The sequence below is a fragment of the Peromyscus leucopus genome, chromosome 3 (genome assembly GCF_004664715.2).
Source record: "Peromyscus leucopus breed LL Stock chromosome 3, UCI_PerLeu_2.1, whole genome shotgun sequence".
NCBI lineage: Eukaryota > Metazoa > Chordata > Mammalia > Rodentia > Cricetidae > Peromyscus > Peromyscus leucopus.
Window position 1 is genome coordinate 144125224 of NC_051065.1, and position 5975 is coordinate 144131198.

A 5975-nucleotide genomic window follows, 5' to 3' on the forward strand; every position below is an offset into this window, starting at 1 on the left:
TGCCAGCAAAACCTTATCAAGAAAATAATTTTAGAAATAAATTTCATCCTGCTTCTAGAAAAAAGGAGGAAAAAGTTAAGAACTAAAGAAAAAAATCATTTCTCCATTTTAAAAAAATGAATTAATTGTGGAAAAGTTGGAGAGTGAATCTGGTATGCTGTGGGATTGTGCATAAATTGTGCTAACAAATGCTAACAGTCCTTATGTTTAATGACTGAAAAAAAAGATAGAAAATATAGAATATTGATGAGAATGTTTTATAAGGCTGCAACTTGGCTGATGCATGACTCACCAAAGCAATCAAATCAAAAGTTTTCAACCACATTCAGAAAGTGGGTGTTTTTTAGAGGAGAAAAAAAAATGTTTGAATTTGAACAAAAGTAAAATGTTTTGAAAACAAATACAATTGACTTCTGCTTTAAAAAAAAATTCTGGTAGGGGCAGTGTTAAACCTGTACAGAGAATGCCCACAATTTAAAGTGTCAAATGAAGGTGAAGTAAAATGTAAAGGATATTTGTCTTTGAGGTTCTTAAAACACTTCCTTCAGCTCTTTTCTTTAAAAATTGTTTAATAATTTATTGCTTTCCTACCTTGTACATACAAGGCAAATGTTCATCACATCAGTCATCTAAAAGAAGCCATTCTTCAATAAAGGTCCCTCACACTGAGCCTCAAAAGCAATTATTAACATGTTTATTAATTATAATTCCACCCCCTCCCCAGAAGAAACAAAACGAAGCTGTTTGGGTCAGACTAGTAATCATTAAACGAAAAAGAACTAAATAATGAGTTAAAAATAGACAGAATGTGTTCAAACGGAGCAAGAAAGCATTGCTCATAACCACTCTGTCGTCTTCAAAATAGAAACCTTTCCAAGCTTCGCCTCTGATTCAAGCTGAAAACTCCCCTACTTTTGAAACAAATAATTCCACATCAAGTCCATTTCAAAGAGGTCCCTGGCTCCTCCCTCAAGCCCCTTTACCTCAGTAAAGTTGAAAAAAAAAAAGTCAGAGCCAGGTGGTATTTTTCTCCCCAACACCCCCACTATAGCTCCTTGAATGTGAGCATCAATTTATCCTAATTACTGTGGGTTCAAAAGATAATGACACATTTTAGCTCTCGTGTCTCTGAACTGAAAGATTAGAAAGATTTTGCCTAAATTCAGGGGAAATGAAGGCGCGTGGGCTCACCCTGCAGCTTTCAACCCCTGCAGGTCTCTCTAGAAGGTTCTCCACAAGTACGGATGCCATGTGGGTCTCCAGTGAGTGGGCGGGGAGTGGCCCTGCACTTTCGCTCGTCTCTCTGTGCTTCTCACGGGCGTGTTTATAGATAGGTTAGCTGTGGGTGCAGCAAAACCCGTGGGTGAATGTTTCCACGCTTCCGTGTGCCACCGTCCACACTAACCGATTCAAAGGATGTTTAAATGGAATGTGGAGTGAGGCAGAGAGGAATCGGTCGCGCGTGGAAAAATCCCGCGTGTGAAAGCAAACACAGAGCTCTGTTCCCAAAGAGTAGAAAGACACAAGTTCGTCTTCCCGGGTGGAGACAGCCTTAGGAAGCCCCGGGCTGGCAGCTGCCAGCAGCAATCGCGATACTCGGTCGGATCTCAGGGACTAGAAGAACTGGACCGCAAACCAAAGAAACTAGCTTTTTCTGGAGCAAAGATCGGATCTCGATTTCAAAGTAAAAAAATAAAAATAAAAATAAAAATAAGGGTGGAAGGCGGTGGGGAGAGTCTTTGGGAATGGAGGATGGCTGGGAGCAGGGAGCCACCCAAGCTTTGCGGCCAGGGTGCAACTCTGACCGCCGCACCCAGCGAGTGCTTAAGGACCTGGGACCCTGTCCGCGGCTGGGCGGCCACCGGGCTACGGGCCGCGCCGCCCCCCTCCCCCGCCGTTTCCTCTCGCTCTCCCAGCCCCTTCCCCCACATGTGGGTGACGTCAAAATTCCGCGAAAAAGCCGCGTGGTGGCTCCCCAACCAGAGGCGTGGTTCCGTCTCCCCGCTGTCCCCTCCCGGGGGCGCCCGGGGAGGAACCAGGACCCCCGACGCCGCCGACCCGACGCGCTCCCCCCTTCCCCCCTAGATCTTACTAGCAAATTCACTTTTAAAAAGCAAATGCGTTTCCAGGGCTATTTTCGGCCGGGTGAGGCGTGTCCTGAAGCTGAATCAGACAGGAAGACGGGGAAGTTTGGGTATTTAATTTTTTTTTTTTCCTTCCAAAGGAGAGGTGCGAGGTGGGTGAGCCAACTGCAGGCTGGCTTCTGAACCCACTCTCAGCTCGTGTACCGCCACAAGGATCCTACCCAGGTCCACGCAGAAACCCACCCGAGGGTCGCTGGAGTGCGCAGGACTGGTGACAGTGCTCATCAGGTCTGCTGTCGGGGAGGGTCGGGGTCTGCTTTCACACCTCGAGCCTCTTGGTCTCGGTGTGCGAGCCTCCAGTCTTGGGTCCGTGCACCCTCTTTCCCGGGCTCTCCACTTCCCAACTTTTCCTTCTCACATTTTAAACCTGTGTTGTTTTTTAATGTCTCCCCCACTCCTCTTACTGAGCCTTTTCCTCGCCTAGTTCTACATGAAGCAACCATCGAGTGATGGAGTTTTGATTGGCTGACCACCCATTTGTCTGTGGAGTAACCCAAACATAGCTCTCTCTACTCCTTGGGGGAGTCGGGGAGGAGACGATGACCCCTCCATTCCTGGACCAGAATGTCGAGGTAGCAGGATTCGAACCAAGGACTCCCCAGCTTGTGGCCGACCGCAGGATCACCTGGCTGGCTGGCACCCGCCAGGTGAGCTTCATTAGAATGTGTGCCTAGGTGGCAGGTTCCTGCAGAAATATGCCTATAAACACCCAACACCCTGCTGCACCTTACACCTACAGGCTTTGTACACTTTCCAACCGAAACTGCTACATGCAAGAGGGAGGGGTTGGGGGGGCACGTCCTGGAGGGACTAAAAAGTCCAGTAAAACTCGCGTTTGGTTCAAGTTTATCACGGATCCTACCCAGCAAGGGATCTCTCCACCGTCAGGGGTTAAGGAGAGGGAGGAGGAGACCTCTTATTCTTACTGCACCCCCTCCCAGCAGAGCACACTCGTGCTTCTTCTGCACACCCAAGTCCACATTCAAGAAAAATGGGTACATTTGCCCCTTCGGCGGTATACCCTTTCCCGCGTGTTAGCTGGAGCACTTTTTATACAAACAAACAAACAAAGCCCGCAAAAACAAGGAATTAAGATTTTTTTTTTTAGCACGTGGTCAGAGTGGCGACCGAAAGAGAGAAGGCAGTTTCCAGTCCCAACCTCTCAGAGACACGCTGCCAACCTCCGCACCCTCTCACGCCGCACCCCACGTGCTGGGGACGGATTTGGTGCGAGGTTCACCTTCGGGAACCCTCCGTAGTCGGAGGGGGAGGTGGATGGGGCGCTGAAGGAGAGAGCCTCTCAGGCGGGAAGCACTCTAACTTTCCAGTCTCCAGACGTTGGGGCCTCTGTTCCGAGACCCTCTCCTCCCCTCCTCCGCGCCCTCCCCGCCGCAGGCCACCTCTCCCACCCCAGGATCCCCTCCCCGCTGGAATTTCACTGCAAAGCCAAGTGTGGGGGAGGGAAGAGGCGAGGGGCCCTCCGCTGGCTCTGGAGACGGGAGGACCCGCCACCCAGACTTTGTCCTCTGGGTGGGCGAGCCCCCGAAGACGACCACCCGCCTCTTCTCCACCCCCGAGCTCCGGATGCCGTCTTCACTGGAGGGGCAGAGGAGACCCTGCAGGGCTGGCCTTCGAGGGATGTGGAGAGACTGGATGTCCTCCAAGTCCTCCAACCGGGTAGATGGATACCTCAGTACACCTATGTCGCCCCATACTTGGCTCCCCTGCCCAGGAGCTCTGTCAGATCCGTTCCTCCGAGGTGGCCCCGGGGAAGTTTTTAGTCATTGCTTTGTGAGGTCTTAAATCGTAAATTCACGTATCTGTCCGGGGTGTCACCATAAACTTTCTACTCGGGAAGCCTGTGATTTAAATCAACAGGTGATGGACAGTGCACACTAGCCAAGTGTCATCTTGGGCGCGGGACCGTTTCATTTTGAGTTTGGGTTTGTCAATGAGTTTTTTTTTTTTTTTTCTTCCCGACAGCTAATGGCTTCCACTGCAATTAGACATTTTCCTTGCCCGCCCCTTCCCTCCCCTTTCTTTACACACAGTAGATTGGATACTAATTCCCGCTGCCATTGATAAGGTCCGAGGCACCCGGGCCCCTCCGCAGCCCCAGCCCGCCCGGGTCCCGGCTCTCTCCGCCCTCCTCGGGCTTCCTTTTGATGTAGCGGGGAAGGCGTCCTACTTAAAAAAAAAAAAAAAAAAAAAAGTAATCTGCCCGGTAACAATCAGCGCGCAGTAGCAGGAGCCCCAGAGCTATTGGCTATGCAAATAGAGGGAGGGGAGACGGCGCCCCAAACTCTTACTCACCCTTTTAAAGTGATATCCCCCTCCCCCCGCCCACCCCTTCCGCCCCACCCTCGTTTAAAGGGGCTGGCCGGGCCGGAGTTAATCGCTTGCACCTCGGCTTTATTGCCCCCTCCCCTCTTGCGTTCTCCCTTTCACCTCCCTTCCCCGGCCTTTCTGGGAGCCCACGGGTGCAGCTCCCCCAGCGCGCCACCCCCCCAGCCTCCGCTAGCTGTAGGCGCCCCTGCTCGGGCCCCCGTTCTCAGGGTAGGAGGGACTCAGTGGCTCTCGTTGTGCCCAGAGAGCCGCAACCCACGCCATGCTATCTGCACGTGCCAGCGTGGCCGCCCTGCCGGGGGCCCTGAGTCCTTGCCCCTTCCTCCCCTAGAGGAATAAGCTGAAAAGCATGGTGGGAGGAGGAAGGAGGCGAGGAAGCGCCCCCCGTGTCCCCTCTACAAACAGCCTTGACCACAGGATGCGCCAGAGCACATGTCAGAGGCGACCCAAAGGCCGGGCTGACGAGTGAGGCGCGAGCCCCCGCGGGGTCTGAGATTGAGGGGTGCAGGACCCAGGATCCCCCGGGGGAAGGAAGGGTGGCCTCGCTGCGCACGGGGAGCCAAACCTAAACCCTCCCTCTTCCCCTCCCTGGCCCCTCCCGAGCCATTTCCTAGAAAGCTGTATCAGTGTGGCCACGCTAGGCGCAGACACCTAGGGCTGGCTCGTCAGCCCCTGCAGGGGCGAGGAAGCGGGTTTTTCCTGCGTGGCCGAGGGCCGTGGAGAACCAGCTGCTAGCCCTGCCCCCGGCCTGCGGCGGGCCCGAGCGGCTAGCCGCGTCGCCCAATGGCGCCCCCAAGAACACGAGGATTCCGCACGAGGGTCACAGTCTAACCAGGCCTGAGAAGCAGCCCCCTCCTTCCAGCATCCACCCTTTCCTCCTCTTCCTCTCCACAGACGTGGCTCTGGGCCGGGAAACAGCTCGAAAGTTATCAGGAGCCTAAGTTCAGGGGCGTTATAACATTTATCCCTGGGTATGCAAAGTTGCAATTTTCTCAAATCCGCCTTCTCTGATTCTCCAGTTAGGGGATCTACTTCTAAGTTGTCTGAGCTCATCCACATGTTCCCTCGGTCTACCTTCTACCGCTGGGTCGTGAATAGTGGGCAGTATTCCGATCACATTGCAAGCCGCCAAAGTTAGAGGGCAAACCCCCTCCCCATGGTATGGCCACAGAATGTAAGAAAGGATAGAGAATCAATAGGAATCGGTGGGTTTTGTGGGTTCCCCTATCCGGGGCCCCTAGCAGCGGGGCTGGATTGAGGGAGAGGGCCTTGGAGAACTGGGGGGGGGGGGCGCGGGGGCGGGGGAGCGTGTTTGAAGTTTGGTCGGGCCAGCTGCTGTGCGCCTTAATAACAAGAGGGAAGGGGGGGGTAGGAAAGGGAAAGAGGGAGGGAGAGATTGAAAAGAGGGGAGGGACGCCAGGGGAGAGGAGGAAAGGGGAGGAGGAACCGGAGAGGGGGAGGAGATCTAACTGCCCTGCCAGCTTG